General features: G+C 35.8%; 1 pseudogene; it reads left to right on the top strand.

The window, feature by feature from the left end:
* Positions 1-4,138: 4,138 nt before the first annotated feature.
* On the top strand, positions 4,139-5,784 carry LOC127100399 (F-box protein At4g00755-like; annotated as a pseudogene).
* Positions 5,785-19,032: the final 13,248 nt, after the last annotated feature.

The following is a 19,032-nucleotide window of genomic DNA, read 5'->3' as shown; positions in this document are numbered from 1 at the left end:
TTGTTCCTCTTGATCTCACCTTTCCAAAGAGCTCAAATTCATTCATTTTGGATGAGAAATGCATAGGCTGTGCATGACTTAAACAGGCTGATATCATTTGGCATGGATCAATCTTCAAGCAACAATGTACATATGCCTTGCAATCTAAGCTAACTTCAACACATTTGATCATTCAATTTGGACCTTCCGCCATCACTTCATGGGCCTATGCGAGCCCATGCAGCTTCGCATCATCATTTGCCAATTTTGGAAAGTAAGAGTGAGTGTGCAAATATCACATGATTTGGCTATATATAGAGCTTCATTTGCTCAGAATTACATACCATTGCGCCAACTTTGATCCCCCTCTTCAAACCTCTCACTCTCATAGGATAAACCTGATAAATTCATTTGAATTTGAGCTTGAATCTCCACTATTTTGGAATTCAATTCTCCTGGAATCCATTGCTTCTAAGCCTTTCCATTCTCTTCCTACAAGCAATTGAAGTGAGTCCAGGGGCAAGCAAACTCAAGATCCATCAAGTTCAGACCTCCATTGAAGGTAATTTGCAGAAATTTTAAACTCTTCGATTCTCTTAAATTCTTGCTCAATTCCATTGATTCTTTGGTTGTCTGAAGTCCTACCAATGTAGGCAAGAAGATTGAGTTGCTTTGAGGTCAAATCGAAGCAACTCAGATCATATACCTCAATTTTCAATTCCACATATCTCTCAATATATTTGGAATTGGAATGAATGGAGGTCAGATTCGAGCTCAGTGCAATGTTTTCTTCAAGATCATGTCCCTATTTTTTATTTTGGTGATGGTTCATCTTGACATGTTTGGTGAAGCTCACCGGGGAAGATGACCGGAGCTCTGGCTCCGGCGATGAGGTGTCTTACCTCTGAGCCATAGGATCCAAGTCTCATGATCTAATCCTGAACGTTGCTTTGAATTACCATCTGTGCCACGAGGTTGACTCATGTAGATGTGGAGCGCGCATTTTGGACCATCAGATCTGTCACCTCAATTAATGAGGGAGATCTGATGGTCCATGCAATTTACATTTTCTGATTTTTTATTTTAATTGTATTTTCTTCAATAATTCATATTAAATCTAATATTGATCCAAAAAATATGGGACTTTCACCAAAAAATTTCAAATATTTTTCTCTTTCATATTCTGAATTAAAATTATTTTTTGGATCATTATTAATATTTTTCATGAATAAATTGATTTTGCATTTGTTTTTAATTGTTTACAAATATTTTTAAATGTCCAAAAATTATGAAATTTTTTCTCCAAGGTCCTTTGACCTTGTTTGACCTATGATAAATCTCATGGACATTTCTTTGGTGTTATGATGAGATTTTAGGAATTGGATAAAACATATTTGAATTTAATGCATTATTTTATTATTTTTAATTGAATAAATGCCATTTAAATTGTGTTGACCATTTGTATTGACTTATTTGAGTTTGCTTGTTTGTTGTTGGGTCTTGGTCAAGGTTGATTTGACTTTGTCAAGTTAATATCATTGGATTTAGGGAATTGATGGAATGTACATTCCATCTCGCAAAATGAATGAATGATACTAATTTGGTAAAAGTCCTCCTTTGACCAATTTGTGATCTCATTCATCTCATTCCCTCTTCATCTAATTCCCCTTCTTCATACATTTATTTCCATTTGGCCAATGACATCTCAAAGTCCTAATGCTAGTTGATTGAAAAATTGACATGAGTATAGATGAGATTAGGCCACACCTTTTGCATATTTTTTGTGTGTGGTATGTTTTATGAGCATACTTCATAATACTATGTCTCCAACATGCATTAACACCAAAAGTCTATTTCCCGGTCTCAAATAGTTGTGACTTCTACATAAGTCCAATTAGATTGCTTAACATAGCGCTAAATTTGTGACATGAAAGGCATAAGCATTCTAGTTAGTGAGATTGTAAGTCTCCTATTTTCCATGGTATTGTGTGGAAACTTGGCCTTCTTTCCTTCCTTTGGAAGATGTTTTGGTTCAAGGATCCATGCTTATGGCAAGTGGGTTGAGTGTTCTCTAAAGAATGTCTTGAAATCAAAAGCAAAACAAAACTAACCTCTAACTTACTAACTACTAACTTTTAAATTCAAGCTTTTACTTTAATGCAATTTACTTTTAGCACTTTATATCATTTGCCATTCTACATATCATTCTAATTGTTTATGTTAATGTAATTTTCACTTTGTCCATTTGGACCATATTGTGTGATATATTTTGTTTGTATATACTTGGTTTGTTTGTGTGGTCTTTGACCATTAATGCACATAATAACAACAAAAACCCTAAAAAACTTTTGTGTGAACTGTTGGCTTGATTTGTGGACCAATTGGACTTAGAACTTAGGTAACATTCCTAAGCTAATGGACTTGGCCAATGCCAACTTGTTGAAGAACCAAGTGCTTGCAATCTGAAATTCATCTGATACATCTTTGAAGATCTCTCTAAGATTCATCTGCAACATTGATCATTGTTAAGCTGTTATTTTAAACCTGTCACTTGTGGAATTCATCTGCTACATGGGCTATTTTAAAGAAGATCATGAAGTGGATAAGCTTGGATGAGGCCATCTTTATTTGATGCCTTTGCTCTTCAAGATTGATATAATTGTGCATTTGTGTATTGTTTGATTCTAAAAGTCCAAGTGAATTTTGGGTTTCTATTGACATACTTGTCTATTGGATTGCTACCCATTTGGTCAGATCTTTTCAACTCTAAACTTTTAAATTTTGTGCATAGGGTAGTCTCTTCATATTCTCCCCATTTCTTTAATTTCAAAATCTCTCCCTCCACTTTTAAAAATCTTCTTTGTGTGAACTACTTTTGTTCTAAACTTTGACCACTTTCAAAAAGATAGAAACTTTGGCCTTATGCCATTGTATTTTCAAACTCATTTTCTTAAATCAAACTTGTGAATAAACTTAACTATACTTGACTTAAACTTTTAAAAAGCCATAAAGAACTAACCCATTCAAACCATTATTCGGTCTTTGTGCCTTTCAAACTAAAATTTTGTTAAAACCAACACACTCATTTTTTTGAATTTGTAGCACGAACTACGAGGTTTTGATCCCTCATTTTTATGTTGGTACGTAGGCACAAGACCGAAGGTCTTGTCAAACACAAAAATATAATTAATGAATTCTTTTCTCATCCCCCAATTCTATTTGTTTGTAAACGTCACTTTGTACAAAATATATATGCACACAAAAAAGGCTCCCTAGAAGTACCTATGACACTTTGGGTGCTAACACCTTCCCTCTGTGTAACCAACCCCCTTACCTGTGATCTCTGACTTTTATTAGTTTTTATTTGAAAACTTCTTACTATTTGGGTCTTATTCGTACTTTTACCCTTTTCCCTTGTAAACAATAAAAGCGCGGTGGCGACTCTTGTTAATTGATCTCTAGCTTGTCAATAGATTGATGATCATGAATTTCCCGCTACAGAAAATAAGTGGCGACTCTGCTGGGGAGTAGTCTCCAGTGGGTTTAGCCTACTTTTTGTGTGAATATATTTGTATATATGTGATGTTTGTATATATCTGATGTTTGTATATATGTATGTGTGATATAATCTGCTTGTTGTGTTTGGTGATCTCAGAGTGGTGAGATAAGTTCTAACTCGAACTTGAGTGCAATTAAGATAGGAGGATGATATAGTCATGATCGACTTGTGTGGAGTAGTTCTTAACAAGTTAGCTTGAGATCCTCAGTGGAGACTCCTTTGGATTTGGAAGTGCCGCACAAGTATTTGTGGTTAGGCGGCATTACCCCCTCTTGGCTTATTTAGGATGTAGTGCGGAAACTGTTCAAGTGTAGACTTGATAAAAGTTGTTACGCGATTTTGGTAAGCTATCTATTTTTCATTACTTGCAGTGCTATGGTTTTATCATTTGTATCTTTATTTGTTTAAATGCTTATTCATCTGGAAGGTTTTTATATATGCTATATCAAGTTTGTGAGTTTTAATGGCATGCTTCTGAAAGTGAATTTCTCTAATGCTAAATTGTTCTCTATATTTTATTGCTTTTCAAATGGTAATAATATGAAATCTAAATATTTTGCAGTTATTGAAAATGGTCTCTGCAAGCACCTTTGCTTAAAAATGGTTCCTGAAATATCTGGTGTTGTTCGAACCATTGAGGGCCACAACCTGATTGAATTTGATGGTAACAAGTGGGGTATTGTTATACAAGAAAATGGGAGCGTCTTAATAGAAATCATAAAGTCTATGCGATCCTAGTGTTTAGTCTCATTCCTATGGATAACTGCATCTCACAAGCCATATGTGCATCCAGCATGAATGATCCCATAAGAGAAAGCCTTACAAATACGTTGGAGTCTAGGGATATTACTGAACATGGCCCATCATATTGGTCAAGTATAGGGCAAAGCGATCCTTCTGTTATCGAGACTTTGCTTTATCGGCTATATTCCAAGATATGTCTTGTCATAGATATTCATGTCAAACCATTCCAAGGTAAACTCTGTAAATATGTTGATGTATTGTGTATACCAATTTGAATTGAAAAATAAGTTATGCTGAGGATTCCAAACTTTTGCTTCTGCTGACATAGAATTTGTATTTCTTGTCAGATTACGTTAATGATGGCTTCCCTATATATTCTGCTAAAGCTATCCGATTTAGGTTGGGCAGGGCAAGAGACCCCATGGAAATAGATTCAAACTTTGTTTTACATGACGAAATGGCTTTTAGTAGACTTAGCATATGGACATATACTTCACCTATATTTCCAATGTCTCAGGTTAGTTGTACTATGAACATATATGGGGTGGTGGCTGACTATCCATTCTAAATACCATTATCTAGTTTTGTTCAATTCTTGTATGAAATTTAACATGCATTTTTTTTTTGGATAATGGTAATTGGCTTTGATAGAGTAGAAGTTAAAACAGTTAATTGGTTGGGTGGTTAATAAGAGTCTGGACTAAGCTTAAAATAATAAATAGTAAATAGTAGAAGGTAGATGAGTAAGGATGCCAATGGGTATTTCAAAGTTTATCCATGATGAAGGGGTTAAAACTGTTATTAATAGGTACTACATAGCTCAGTTAGTAGCAGACGGATAGAGAGATCATTCAAGTTTGTTTGTTTTTGGATAAAAAGCCAAAAGGAAAAACAATTTTTTTGAATTCTCTACCTTTTTTGGTTTAGATATGATAAACACATTCTCTCCTTTTCTCTTTAGATTATCTAAGTTTGTTCTCTTGTAAATATTTATAAAAAGCCAAAAGGCAAAACAATTAGTTTTGAATTCTCTACCTTTTTTGGTTTAGATATGATAAACACATTCTCTCCTTTTCTCTTTAGATTATCTAAGTTTGTTCTCTTGTAAATATTTATAATGATATTTTGGTAATTACTCAAGATATGGAATTATTTTTAAAGTGGTGCAATTTCTCATCTCTCTGTACCTTCTTAAAATAACAAGCATCGTTTTGAAACTTTACCCTTTTGAACTTCATTTTTTAGCGTATTGTATTCTATGCATGTTTATGAAATTTGAAATGCATTAGCGGCATATTGTACAGGAAAACAAGTTACAGCATTTCAAGCTACCTGAACCTGTTTTGTGCATTAGAGGGTTTCTGCTAGTGGAGTTGTTGGGAAGTGTTCAAGAAATTGAAGAAAAGTGAATTATTATACGTATGGTATTTTTATCCAATCTCATCTCTTCCTCTCACATCCACACACGAGTTAATGTCGTTTGGGGTTAAATATTGACCGAAGAAGAGCATTATTGCCAATATAAATGGAATTGATAAGTTGGTCATTGATGGGTTTCACAAATCCAGATTGATGATGAAATATGTATATTATTTAATAGAAATGATGAGCATATAAGCTCTATAATAGAGGGATCACATGTCCAAGGTCAGAGACTCCTCGTTAGAAGACCAACTGTTAGTAGGGTGTATGTTGGATGGGTAAAAGTGAGAATTAAGTTTGTAACTAGAACTAATACAGTTGTAGCTGATGAGTAACTAATTATGTTAGTAAAACAAAATTAGTTATAGTAATTGGAACCGTAACAAATTTTGTTAGTAGAACAAAACTATAAATAGTAATTAGAGTGAAGGGAGAGTCAGTTTTTGAACTCAATTGTAATTGGAGAGTGGCTTTCTCGAATCAGTTAGTTTATTGCATACTCTGAATTCTTTTAGAATTCTTATCTTCTTCCTTTGTAATTGGAACACCGTCTTGAAGTGATTCATCGTGTGCAAAAACAGAAACTCAACCATAATGGAATTGCGACCATAGGAAGTGGAACGAGAATGGATACATTGAAGACAAAGATTCTTGAAGCGACGAAGACCCTAATTTTGGGGAATCAACAAGGGGACCCAACGAAGACTTCAAACTCTAAAACTGGTAACGGTGGAGGGGGAAGCAATTTTGAGGATGCCAATGGCGGACTTGGAACTGTGAGTAGATGACTTCAAACTCTAAAACTGGTAACGGTGGAGGGGGAAGAAATTTTGAGGATGCCAATGAAGGACTTGGAACTGTGAGTAGATCCATTCTCTAGAGAATCATAAATAAGGCATTGCAAGGTGGAATTGCTGCTTTTTAGTTGCGAAGATGCAGCTGGTTGGATTGGAAAAGTCGGACACTCCATTGATGACAATGGAGGAAGAAGCCCTTGCATGGATGTAATGGTGGGAGGTAAACACTTTAGCACCCAATTGGCACGAATTCAATAATTCCATGTTAGAAGGTTTCAAGCCATAGTGGTTTTGAATATGGTGGAGGTGATGTTGGGACTGAAAGAAGAAGGCACAGTGAGAGAATCACTACGCCAAATAAGGGAAAAAAGGACGCTTATTTTGGCCTATAACAGCGCTTTTAAGCGCCCTCTAAAGTGGCGCTGGCATAGGTAAAGACAGCGCTTTATTTTCCTGGAGAAAGCGCTGTCTAAAGTGGCCCTTTAAGGGCCACATTATAGTGCGCTTTCAGAAAAAAGGGCCCTCTGGAGTGGTCCATAAAGGGAAACCTTAGAGGGCGCTTTCTGGAAAAAACGCCCTCTAAAGTTGTCAATGTAAAGTGTTTAGAGGGCGCTTTCTGGAAAAAGCGCCCTCTAAAGTTGTCAATGTAAAGTGTTTAGAGGGCGCTTTCTGGACAAAGCGCCCTCTAAAGTTGTCAATGTAAAATGTTTAGAGGGCGCTTCCTACATAAAGCGCCCTCTAAAGTGTTAAGCGCCCTCTAAAGTTGTCAATGTAAAGTGTTTAGAGGGCGCTTTCTGGATAAAGCGCCCTCTAAAGTTGTCAATGTAAAATGTTTAGAGGGCGCTTCCTACAGAAAGCGCCCTCTAAAGTGTTAGTTATTTTAAAAAAAATTGTTTGAAAAACAGTGGATATTTAATTGGTAACCTGTTCGCATGCTGCAAAAGTGTAAAATTCATATTGATTTCATCCTTTAATCCAATGTTATACACCATTAATCCATTGATATATACAACATGAATCCATTTATATACAACATTAATCCTCCATATATACAACATAATATATGATTCTTTGATCAACAATATACAACAACATACTCATGAGTTAGTAAAAGTACAACAACAATATACAACATATATACAACAACAGCATACAACAACAACAACAACATTCCATACATATATGTACAACAATATACAACCTAGCTATATGATTCTTTGATCAACAATGAATTGACACAATTCATCCTTCATTTCATCCAAATGAGCTCTTGAGTAAGATTTGTATTCCTCAAAGTACTACAATTAAGAGAATAAAACATATTCATGATTTAGTAACAAATTAGATGAAATATCCGATAATATTAAAATAAACCCTAAGTTATTATTCCATACCATTTTTGGGATGTCTATACGATTCAACGCAATGATATCTCTCATAAATCTCAATACAAAAAATCCGCAATCGACCGAATTATTTTGCTGAGGACACTACACAGAAAAACAAACAATATATATATAGTTAATTTCTTACAAACACTATTATAAGCAAAAAAACAAACATTATTATAAGCAAAAATAAGATACTTAATATATACCTGAACTCTGATCCAGGTAATGTCCTTCCTATTGCGATAATTCTTTTTCGATCTAAATTTTATTATTGCCCTAACAAAATAAAAACGTATATTGAGATCAATCTGACAGACATAATTAAATATACAAATACACACGAATATTTAGGGGAATTTCACTTACGCGTCAACCGTCTTCTTCATACTCGGATATTTACTCCAATCACCCGATAACGAATCGAGATAATACACTATTAGTCTCGAAAGATCCATAGCAACCAACACCCAGTGACCACTATAAAATAAAACAAAAATTTAGATGAATGAAAATTTTCTACGTAAAAGATATACATAGATTAGAATGAAATTATTAGAAAGAAAATCTAACCCGTTGCCAGAATTAAACGGTAAAAAATACAAACTGGGTGTAGTATTATCGCCGGCCGCCATGAATCTATCGACTAGATCATTCTTTACGGATGTTGGATTTTTCGTTATTAACGTTGCGTTGATACGAGAAGCAGCAATAAAATTGAAACGGTTACACAATTCAGTTCCCCGCAGCAATGTTACATACATATACCTTAAATAGAAACATAATAAACATTAGACTACTCATTGAAATGTGTAAATAAATTGTTCAACTAAGTAAATTATAGATTGATCGGAGTACCATATGTATGTATGAATGACAGCGATGCCCAATTCGTCATGTTCAAAAAGTTGTTGCATGTCCTCCTTTGCAATTATTTCGAAATGAGCAGCTCCGAAAACACCTTCATCAAAATCTATACTACAAATGGCCCCGTGCATAATATCGGACTCATTCACCATTTTCTCAAGACGCATCGTAATTTGAGATTTTGTCCCGGACGTCGTTGGAGGAATATCGTTACCAGCTTTTTTCAACTTTCGACCGGGAACCTAAAAATTCATATAAATTAAATCATGACTTTTTGTGATGCAACAGAATCGTTGCGTATATAATTCAATAGGTATATATATTTGTACCTCTTTTAGAGATGCAACCGACTCGATGCGTCTTGAAATCCCTTTATCAGCTTTATGCGTGGGTCTTGTAGGAGTCTAACATTACCATGTAATAAGGATTGATTAAATATCATAATTGTAGCTGAATTGAAATGTGAATACTAAAGATTCATAATCATTTAGAACATATATACCTCGACATCTGGGAAAATTAGATCTGACGGCCATCCAACAAAGGATCCGACTGCTTCTCGCATCAACGTTGTCTCTGAAACAACGTCAGGTAATGGTAGAAGCGCGTCGGTATCTAATACAAGGTCAACCGAAACTTTCATATATCCCACCGGGAGGGGATTATGGTGAAGTAATTCACCCGAAGTGTTGTGCACTTTTCCCTTGCCAACCATGCGATAAGTTGGTGACGATAGATACAGCTGACAAGGTGAAATGCCCTAAACCAATAATAAATGTTATTGTTAACGTGTATATGTGTCAAGTAAAAAGGGCTATTTTAATTTCATAATAACATATATAATTACCTCGGGAAATTTCGGTTGACAATTGATACTAGCTCGGTCACTAGTATCTTTTGCCTCGGAGGCGCACCTTTCCTCTCTATACCTTGCATTCTCGTTTTGCAGTTGGAGTACTTGTGCCCTTAACTCCGCCAAGGTCTCCATCACCTCTTTGTTGGTAGGATTTTTTGTTTTTGGTTTTTTATAAAATGACGACGGAGTCACACCAAAACCCTTACCCCTCACACGACCGGAATACTCAGGAACATTTAGTACTCGACTAAGTACGCTCCTGCAATCCTGGACCTCGGTTGAAGGTACGGTTTGGGATAAAGTCTCCTGAAATATTATTAGAGGAGATTAAAAATGAATTATATGTCTAACAAAATTTTCGATATAATTAAAGAAATAATGTTACATATACTTACACATTCGTCATAAACAGTTTGGACCGCTTCAACGACAGCCCCATCCTTCCCAACCCGAGCAGCCTTCCATAATACGTGCTCCGGAAGAGATGTTGCGTCACTTTTCTCCTCGGCTAGCTACACATTGAATTAGATTATAAGATCATCAATTATAACATATTGTGACAATGTATAAGCTCATAGCATTTGAATATACTCACAATTCTTTGTTGTAACCGTGCATATCCCGTACGCCCTTTTTTGTACGGATACGCGGGTTTTGATGCCCTTTTCCGATTTATGTCGCTTACTTCCTGGATAAAAAAGTTTAAGGCATATTAGAACCAAGTAACTTAACAATTGTATAATACCATAATTAATAGACATTACATGGAATTTTTCGTTTCTTCGTTTGGCGACAAAGTTATTCCATTCATCGGCTGAAATAATCTCGGCATACTTCATTGGCCGTTCTGCTTCAACAAATTTTCCTTCCTCATCCTTGAGAAATTTGTTGGACAAAAAGGATCGAAATCCTCGGAGTCTTTTTCCGGCCAATTGAATACAATATTTTTGCCGGCTTTCATCGATGTGAAAGGATCTCTAAAAAACATACACATGGAGTGTGTTATTATAAAGTAATATTATAACAATATATGGTCAACAAATAGTCAACAAAAAAAACATATAACAATATATGGTAAGTACCTGTATCTCCGACCATATTTTTTCTTTGCCAACCTTCAAGTCCGGACTTCTCCAATTATCACATGTAATCGGAATATGTTGTCGAACAAGGAAACCAATGTAACTTGCCAACATTGAACCGTTAGGCTCAATTAGTTGGTCTTCAACACTCCAATGTACTTCAAATTTTACACCCTTGTCTCTTGCACGAATGATTGACTTCATAACAGTCAATCCTCGTTTGATTTCTTTTTCAACATTGTTACGTGATCCATTCTTGTCATGGGTATCGTCTTGGTTAGCCATTTTATCTGTAATATAGAAATGATTCAATAAGACCCAAGTAAGACAATGATTCAATACGTGAACACATTCATATACCTTCCATTTCTCTCATGTTACAACAATCTAAACTCTTTTTTTTTTATCATTATTGAATACAAACTCACACACACCTACTGCATGCAAAAGACCAATGCAAACTTATGGTGTTTGGAACATGAACAAACTTGCATCCATAATCATCAAACTTCCAAGCACAAGCTCAAACACACTTCAAATGATATCAGTTTTCAATCAGAAATAAAAAACTCAGTTTGCCCTAAACAACATTAATCAACATAATGCACAAAATGTAAAACTAAGTTTAGAAAATGCCCTAATCAAACACATGAAGAAAGTGAACGGTAACGATGGAGAAGAGAAATACCTTCAAGGTGACGGTAACGATGGAGAAGAAAGTGAACAGTGACGGTGAACGTGAACTCAGTGAACGTGAACGCAGCAGCAGAAAAAGGCGACGGCGACGATGACGGTGAGGGAGGGAGAACGAACGGAGGACGAGCGTAATCGCAGTAGAGAGTAATCGCAGTAGAGAGAAAACCCAGTTACGTAAACGAAATAGCTTATAGAGAGGGAAAATAAAGAGACATGCAATATATGTTATAATTTTAATGTTTACTAAAGGGGACCTTAGAGGGCGCTTTTGTCAAAAAAGCGCCCTCTAAAGGGGGCCTAAGAGGGCGCTTCTGAAAGCGCTCTCTATGGCTTTCCAAAAGCGCCTTCTAAACTGGAAATGTACATGGACTTAGAGAGCGCTTTTTTAAAAGCGCCCTCTAAGGGTAACCTTAGAGGGCGCTTTCACTAAAGTGCCCTCTATTGTTGTCCCTCCATTTCCTCATTATTTTTTTTTGGCTTCACTTTAGAGGGCGCTTTGTTACAAAAGCGCCCTCTAAAGGGGGCCTAAGAGGGCGCTTCTAAAAGCGCTCTCTAAGGCTTTCCAAAAGCGCCTTATAAACTGGAAATGTACATGGACATAGAGAGCGCTTTTTCAAAAGCGCCCTCTAAGGTTACCCTTAGAGGGCGCTTTCAATAAAGCGTCCTCTATTGGTGTCCCTCCATTTCCTCATTATTTTTTCGCTTCACTTTAGAGTGCGCTTTGTTACAAAAGCGCCCTCTAAAATGCGCTGTCTATTCCAATAGTATGCTCCTTATTTTTTCTCTTCACTTTAGAGTGCGCTTTTGTAATAAAGCGCCCTCTAAGGGGCGCTGTCTATTCCAGTTTTTGGCGTAGTGAATTTCGAAAGAGTTTTAAATCTCTTTTCGGGAATTTGAAGATTCCAGATCCAGAACTCATCTTAGGAATGTTTTCTAAAGGATTGAGGGATAAATTAGGGCTGAAGTGAGGCTACAAAGACCCAAAGATTGGCAGAAATGATGGATGTGGCTCTGCTGGCCGAGGAGAAATTGGGCCCGGGAAAATTTGGAGGTCGTGTAGGAAACAAAAATTAAACTTTTAACAAATCTAGTGTGTTCAGAAATTGGAGAGTTGAATCAGGCAACAAACAAACTAATTCTGTCAATGGAGATCAATCAAAAAGGGCAGCAGAAGAACATAAAGGATGTAAGAGTTCTACCCAAAAGTCTTTATCTAGTGAAGAAATTATGGAAAAAGAAGGAAAGAACTATGTTTAACTTGTGATGAGAAATTCTCTACAAATCATGTATGCAAGAATAAACATTTTAAATGCTAGTGATAGAGGACAACAGTGACCAGGAAGATTCAGAGGTGTCCGAGAAGGAAGGAATTGTATGGGAAGCATAAATAGAAAATCTGGATTTGTATAGTTTAGCAGGAATTACTACAATAAATATTTTACGATGTGGAGAGAGTTGTGGGAACAAAAGATTCTCATGTTGATAGGAAGTGTCACTTCCCACGGTTTTATTTCTTCTTAGATGATGAAGAGATTGAACCTAATGCCAGAGACTACAACGTCTTATTGGGTTAAGGTGGGAAATGGAGAAAAGATCGAATTTAATGAGGTGTGTAGAGGCGTGGAGATCAAATTACAAGGATTTGGTTTTGTGGCCGATTTCTATGTATTCTGTTTAGATGGAGACAATGTTGTACTCGGAATGGAATGGTTGGAGAGTCTTGGAGACATTAAAGCAAACTTCAAGGACTTGAAATTGAGGATCAAGAGAGATGGGGTCAAGTATAATTTGTTGGGGGATCCCGGTCTATTAATAGGGGAAATGAAAACTAATCTGTTGTTTTAAAGTTGGAAAACACTATATAAGCCTTTTTAAGGCCAACCTTGGAAATAACAACATTCCAAGCCCCCTTGCAGCAGTTTTGAAGGAGTTTGAAGTTGTTTTCAAGAAGTTGGAAGGAGTGCCACCTAAGAGGAGGCTTGGCCATACAATTATCTTGAAAGACGAGCAAACATACTTAATCTAACCTTATAGGTACCCTCACTTTAAAAAAATGAAATAGAGTTTGGACGTAGATACGTTGAAAGCTGGCATTGTTTGACATAGTAGTAACCCATTTTCAAGCCCAATCATCTTGGTTAAGAAGAAGGAAGGTAGTTGGATTTTTTTGTAGACTACCGGGCTTTGATTAAGGTGACAGTTATCTCCAATCGCTTTGATTGGTGACTTGTTGGATGAACTAGTCGGTGCTCAAAGGTTTTCTAAACTAGATTTGGAATCTGGTTATCATCAAATCAGGATGACAGAGGATGCCATTCCATCATCAGCTTTTCGTACGCACGAGGGACATTATGAATTCGCGGTCATGCCCTTTGGGTCAACCAACACTCCTTCAACATATCAAGCTCTGATGAATGAGGTGCCCAAGCCATTCTTAAGGAAGTTTATATTGGTATTTTTTGATGATATACTGATCTATAGTTGAAATATTGAGGATCATGTCATTCATTTGAGGAAGGTGTTTGGAATTTTCCTGCAGCATCAGCTAGATGTCAACACAAAAAATATGATATTTTTATGGGGCATAGTGTCATACAAAGGGGTGTCAGCTGACCCAAAGCAGTTAGAGGCAATGTCGTAGTGACCAGCCCCAAAGATGTCAAAGGCTTGTGTGGATTTCTTGGTCTTGCTGGTTATTATAAGGTATTGTTGGTGCCTAAAGGGGAGTCCAAATTCTGGTACAAAAGGGCAGACTAATAAGAGGCAGCAATCTTGTTTTTAGAACTTATAAGAGAATTGAAAATAGTTTTTAGAGCTGGGAGGGAATGAAAGTTGATATAAGGGAGTACATTGCAAAGTGTCAAGCGTGTCAGCAAAACAAGTATGAAACTCAAGCCCCGACAAGACTACTGCAACCCCTACCTATTCCCGCTAAGGTATAAGTTGATATCTCCATGGACTTTATTGGAGGATTATCTAGGGTGGGAGGAAAATATAAAATATTAGTAGTCATTGATAAACTTACTAAGTATACTCATTTTCCTTTATTGGCCATCCCTATACTGCAAAAGAAGTTGTTGGGCCCATATTTAAAACATAACCCACGTGCTCTTCGATCCATCAATTCAGAATATATAAGTTTTTTATCCTTCTATACCGGTTGTTGTTGCCTCCTCTCTATCCTTCCTTGTTTATTTGAAGTGGTGGGCATTTGGGCCGGTTACCCATACTTGGTCCAAAATCTAAACTTCCTCTACTTGCTCCCGCTTGCTAACCTGGCCCATATCCTCATTTACCATGGGGCCCAATGTATAAATCTCTTCCTCCTCTCTGCACATTCTTGTACATGCATGCCCGTTTCCATATCCCAGCGTACCTCGCAACTTCATTCCAACATCTCTTGCCAACCTAATTACATGAACATAACACATTAAACTATCAAACACATCATTGGAGTTCTGGACGGAATCCGCCCACAAAGATCTTCGGGTAAATGGACAACCTGAGACAAAAGACATTCAAATTTAGCAATGTATTTTGTCTACACTTTGAGTTTTTGAGTTTGTTAAATTACGAGTAAATAATATAAGGGTTTCATGGAACAAATTTTAATTTTTAGGAGTATTAAATGAAATAAACTCCATTGTTAAGTAGATGAGGATGTTGCGTTGGATGTGTGTTAAGACTAGAAATGAAAATATTAGAGAGTGTTGGGGTAACACTTATATTAGAAAAGATGGTGGAAAATAGACTTTGGTGGTTTGAGCATGTAGAGAGAAGACCTGTAGATTCTTTGGTAAAGAGAGTAGGTAAGATGAAGAGAAATCAAACAACTAGAGGAAGAGGAAGACCTAGAAAGACTATAAGAGAAATTATTAAGAAAGATATTGAGATTAACGATTTGAATAAAAACATGGTTTTAGATAGAATATTATGCCGAAAGTTGATCCATATTGCCTACCTACTTAGTGGGATAAGGCTTGGTTGTTGTGTAAACTATTCTCAAGATGTTATCTTGGTCTTGATGTGTTAGTTCTGTGTTTTTATGATTGACAACAATTTTGTTAAAACTTGTATCACAGCAAGATGTTGAGCAAGATGTCGTGACATGTTGATGATACATCTTTGGATGTTTAGTTTTACTTCTTGGAAGACTTATTTTATTATGAGATATCTGAAGATTCTCTGAATATTTAGCTATTATATTTGACTGTCCAAGAAGGTTTATTGTAGGAAATCTTGTTTTGTTTCCAGTTGCGCACTCATTTCATAAAAAGGGATGTTGAGACATTTTAAGGAAACATTAGATCATATTTGATTTGATTCTGAAGAAGATTGTGCAGATTGGATGTCGATACATTTATGGAGACATCATATTTGATTCTGCAGAACAAATGTCGAAACATTTATGGTGACATAAGATTTGATTCTGCAGAACAGATGTCGAAACATTTAAGGAAACATTTGATTGTGCAGACTGGATGTTGAAACATTTATCGAGACATCAGATTTGATTCTGCAGAAGATTGTGCAGACTGGATGTCAAAACATTTATGGAGACATCAGATTTGATTCTGCGGATCAGAAATCAAAACATTTAAGGAAACATCAAATATTATTTTGCAGAATGGATGTCGAAACATTTAAGGCGACATCAAATTCGATTTTATCAAATATTATGCAGAACAAATGTCAAAATATTTAAGGAGACCATATTTGATTTAATCAAATATTATGCAGAACAGATGTCAAAACATTTAATGAGACATCATATTTGATTTGATTTTTTTGTTTTGATCTGCTGTTTTTTTTAGCCCGAAGCCCGTGCTTACAAAAGGCTATTTAAAGAGGACGTTACTAAACCTAATTAAAAGAAGAAGAAGCGTTGGAAATTGTCTTTGTTAGGGTTTAGTTATCATTGTTATTTGTGAGCCATTCTAGTATCTCTTTGATACTTGAATTGGACTGAGTTTATTGACTTGTAATTATGAATTACTCATGAGCTTTTAAGTAAGAGTGTGTTCTGTTTCATTGGAAGTGTGTCTTCAGTTATCTAATTGTTTTTCAGTTGTTATCATTGTTGTGTGATTGAAGGGGAGTGAGAAGGGTCTCATATCTAGGAGAGTCTTAGATAGAAATTCCACGGGTAGTGATTAGGTGAGAAGTTTGTAAAATCAGAGGTTGTTTAGAACTTCAAACTAATACTATTATAGTGGATTTCCTTCTTGACTTGGATACCCCCAGATGTAGGTGACGTTGCACCGAACTGGGTTAACAATTGACTTGTGTTATTTTCTTCCTACTTTTTACACTATTATTGTTTCTGGTGTGACATGTCCTGAATCTGGTATCCTGACATCGTATACAACATTTGTTATCTGCATAATTGTTTCTGGTGTGCCATGCCCTGAACCTGGTGTCGTGACATCGTATACAATATCTGTAACATTCTTACTATTTTTGTTGTGTGAAGTCCTGATATTAGTGTCGTGACATTGCATACGACATCTGATATCTGAATACCAGAATTTCATGATGAATTAAGTTTTTTTTTATTGGAAATTGAATTGAATGTTATATGTATGTATATGGAATGTGAATTAAATGAATGTATTGCTATGGGTTTGAAGGGCATGGAAATGTGTACTTAAGGACTTAGGGGTAGATGGTTGACTAATAGTTGACCAAAGTCAAATGTAGGTTAGACTATGGTTTTCTCTTGATGTAAATGTATGGACTTGTAAAAATGACATGATGACTTGTAATGTGGAAATCCTGATATGAATAAACTTGGCTTTTTACTTAAACAAAACAAGGCTTTATGACTTTGTTCAAATATTTTCCTCAAGCAACAAATAAATGAATCTTGGTTTGAATATAAAACAAAGATCTTGAAATGAATGGAAACTTGACTTAAAACTTGAACCTTAATCTTCAATGAATCATACAATGCAAGACTTGAATCCAAACCCACGAAGATGGACCAATGCAATGACCAAAGACATGAAAAAAGGTTGACTAGTCAAAGGTCATAAGTTAACCAACATGGCACTCAAGCACCAATTATCCCTGATTACGGTTTCAAAACAAATCACAAAGCTCCACAACCACGTTCCAACACATGGGCCCATAATTAGGGTTTCATGACCCAGTTAAACTCATGAGGTCAAACACCAGCTCCCATAGTAGCAAAGCTATAAATTAGGGTTTTGATGCATAAATGAATATCATGTTGTAGACTTCATGAATCAAGGTCCCACAAATCAAGACATTAGGGTTTCCCCCACATGATGAGCAATACTCCAATCTCCAAGCAAAACCCTGATCTTTATTAACCATAAAACTTGAATCAATGATGCTTGTTAGAAAGTGTTAATCATGAATGGATGATGCACATGAATAAGGCCAGATGAATATCAAGTCCTAGGTTTCATGAAAAGTGAAAAGGGGAGGACAAATTTTGGGGTATGATACTAGGTTATAATCAGGATTCTCAAGAAGTCTTTGAAAAATTATCATTGAGTTTGTAATCAAGTCTTTGATTAGTGGATTAAGTCCTTATTGAAAAGGAGAAATCACTCTGGTGGGTGGATTGGACATAGCTTACTTAACAGCGAACCAGGATAAAATTAATTGTGTGTTTTATCTTTGTTGAATATCTTGATGTTTGTGTTCTTGTGTTATAGAACTTTTTAAATCTAGAAACTCAATTTAAACCTCTTTTCTTGTGTTTCTTGAACCTTCGGTAAAAAACGGTGTTAGGCTCAAACTTGTCAAATTTTGAACCAAAAACACTTGCTTTTATGGAAGGGAAATTCTAGGTGCGTTCAGAGACGCATCTCCAGAATATGGAAGGGAAAATTTGTAAGAACAAATTTAGTTCTACAATGTATCTCTAAGATTTTGATGATAACAAAGGATGAAACAAAAATAGTACCCTAACGAAACTTGTCTAAGTATGCAGGACTCTAATCAAAACTATCAGATAGACACTCATCAGATACAAAATTAAGTTATGAGATACCACTTAGAAAATACGCAAGCAGAAGCTCTAACTCTGATCAACACAAGCGTAAACTAAATAAAAGACATCAGACACTCTAAAGCGGAAGAATTACTCCATCTAAAGTCTTGCGCTCTAATGAAATCAAGTGAAAAGAAGCTCTGAAGACTATCAGCAACAAGCATCTATCTGATGATACTCGTCTGAATAGAGACTCTGAAGTTCGATCCATCTAATTCAGAATACTTAGCTATGAAAGAACTCACTTATGGAAATAATCTAATTCAGGAAGAAGTTTATGGCGCCCCAAAATTGTTTTGGAAAGAACAAATAGATTAATGACATTAATCATCCATCATTGCCCAAGATTCTGACATTAACATCCTTCAAAGATCCTCTCATCACTCCTATATAAAGGATGGAACGCTTCTCAAAGAACAGACCTGAAACACACGAATACAACACTCCTATTATATTCATTCTTCATTCTCTCACACGAGCTGCTACTCCAACATGTGAACAAATTCTTTTCTTTTACATTGTGTAAATTTTTCTTATCTAGAAGCACTAATCATTACTGTAATTCTATTCAATTGCTGAAATTTCTTCAAGTGACTTGTGAAGTCTGTAAACTTGATA

The sequence above is a fragment of the Lathyrus oleraceus genome, chromosome 7 (assembly GCF_024323335.1).
Source record: "Lathyrus oleraceus cultivar Zhongwan6 chromosome 7, CAAS_Psat_ZW6_1.0, whole genome shotgun sequence".
Taxonomy (NCBI): domain Eukaryota; kingdom Viridiplantae; phylum Streptophyta; class Magnoliopsida; order Fabales; family Fabaceae; genus Lathyrus; species Lathyrus oleraceus.
Note: the sequence above shows the minus strand (reverse complement) of the source record. Positions and strands in the feature narration are given on the sequence as shown.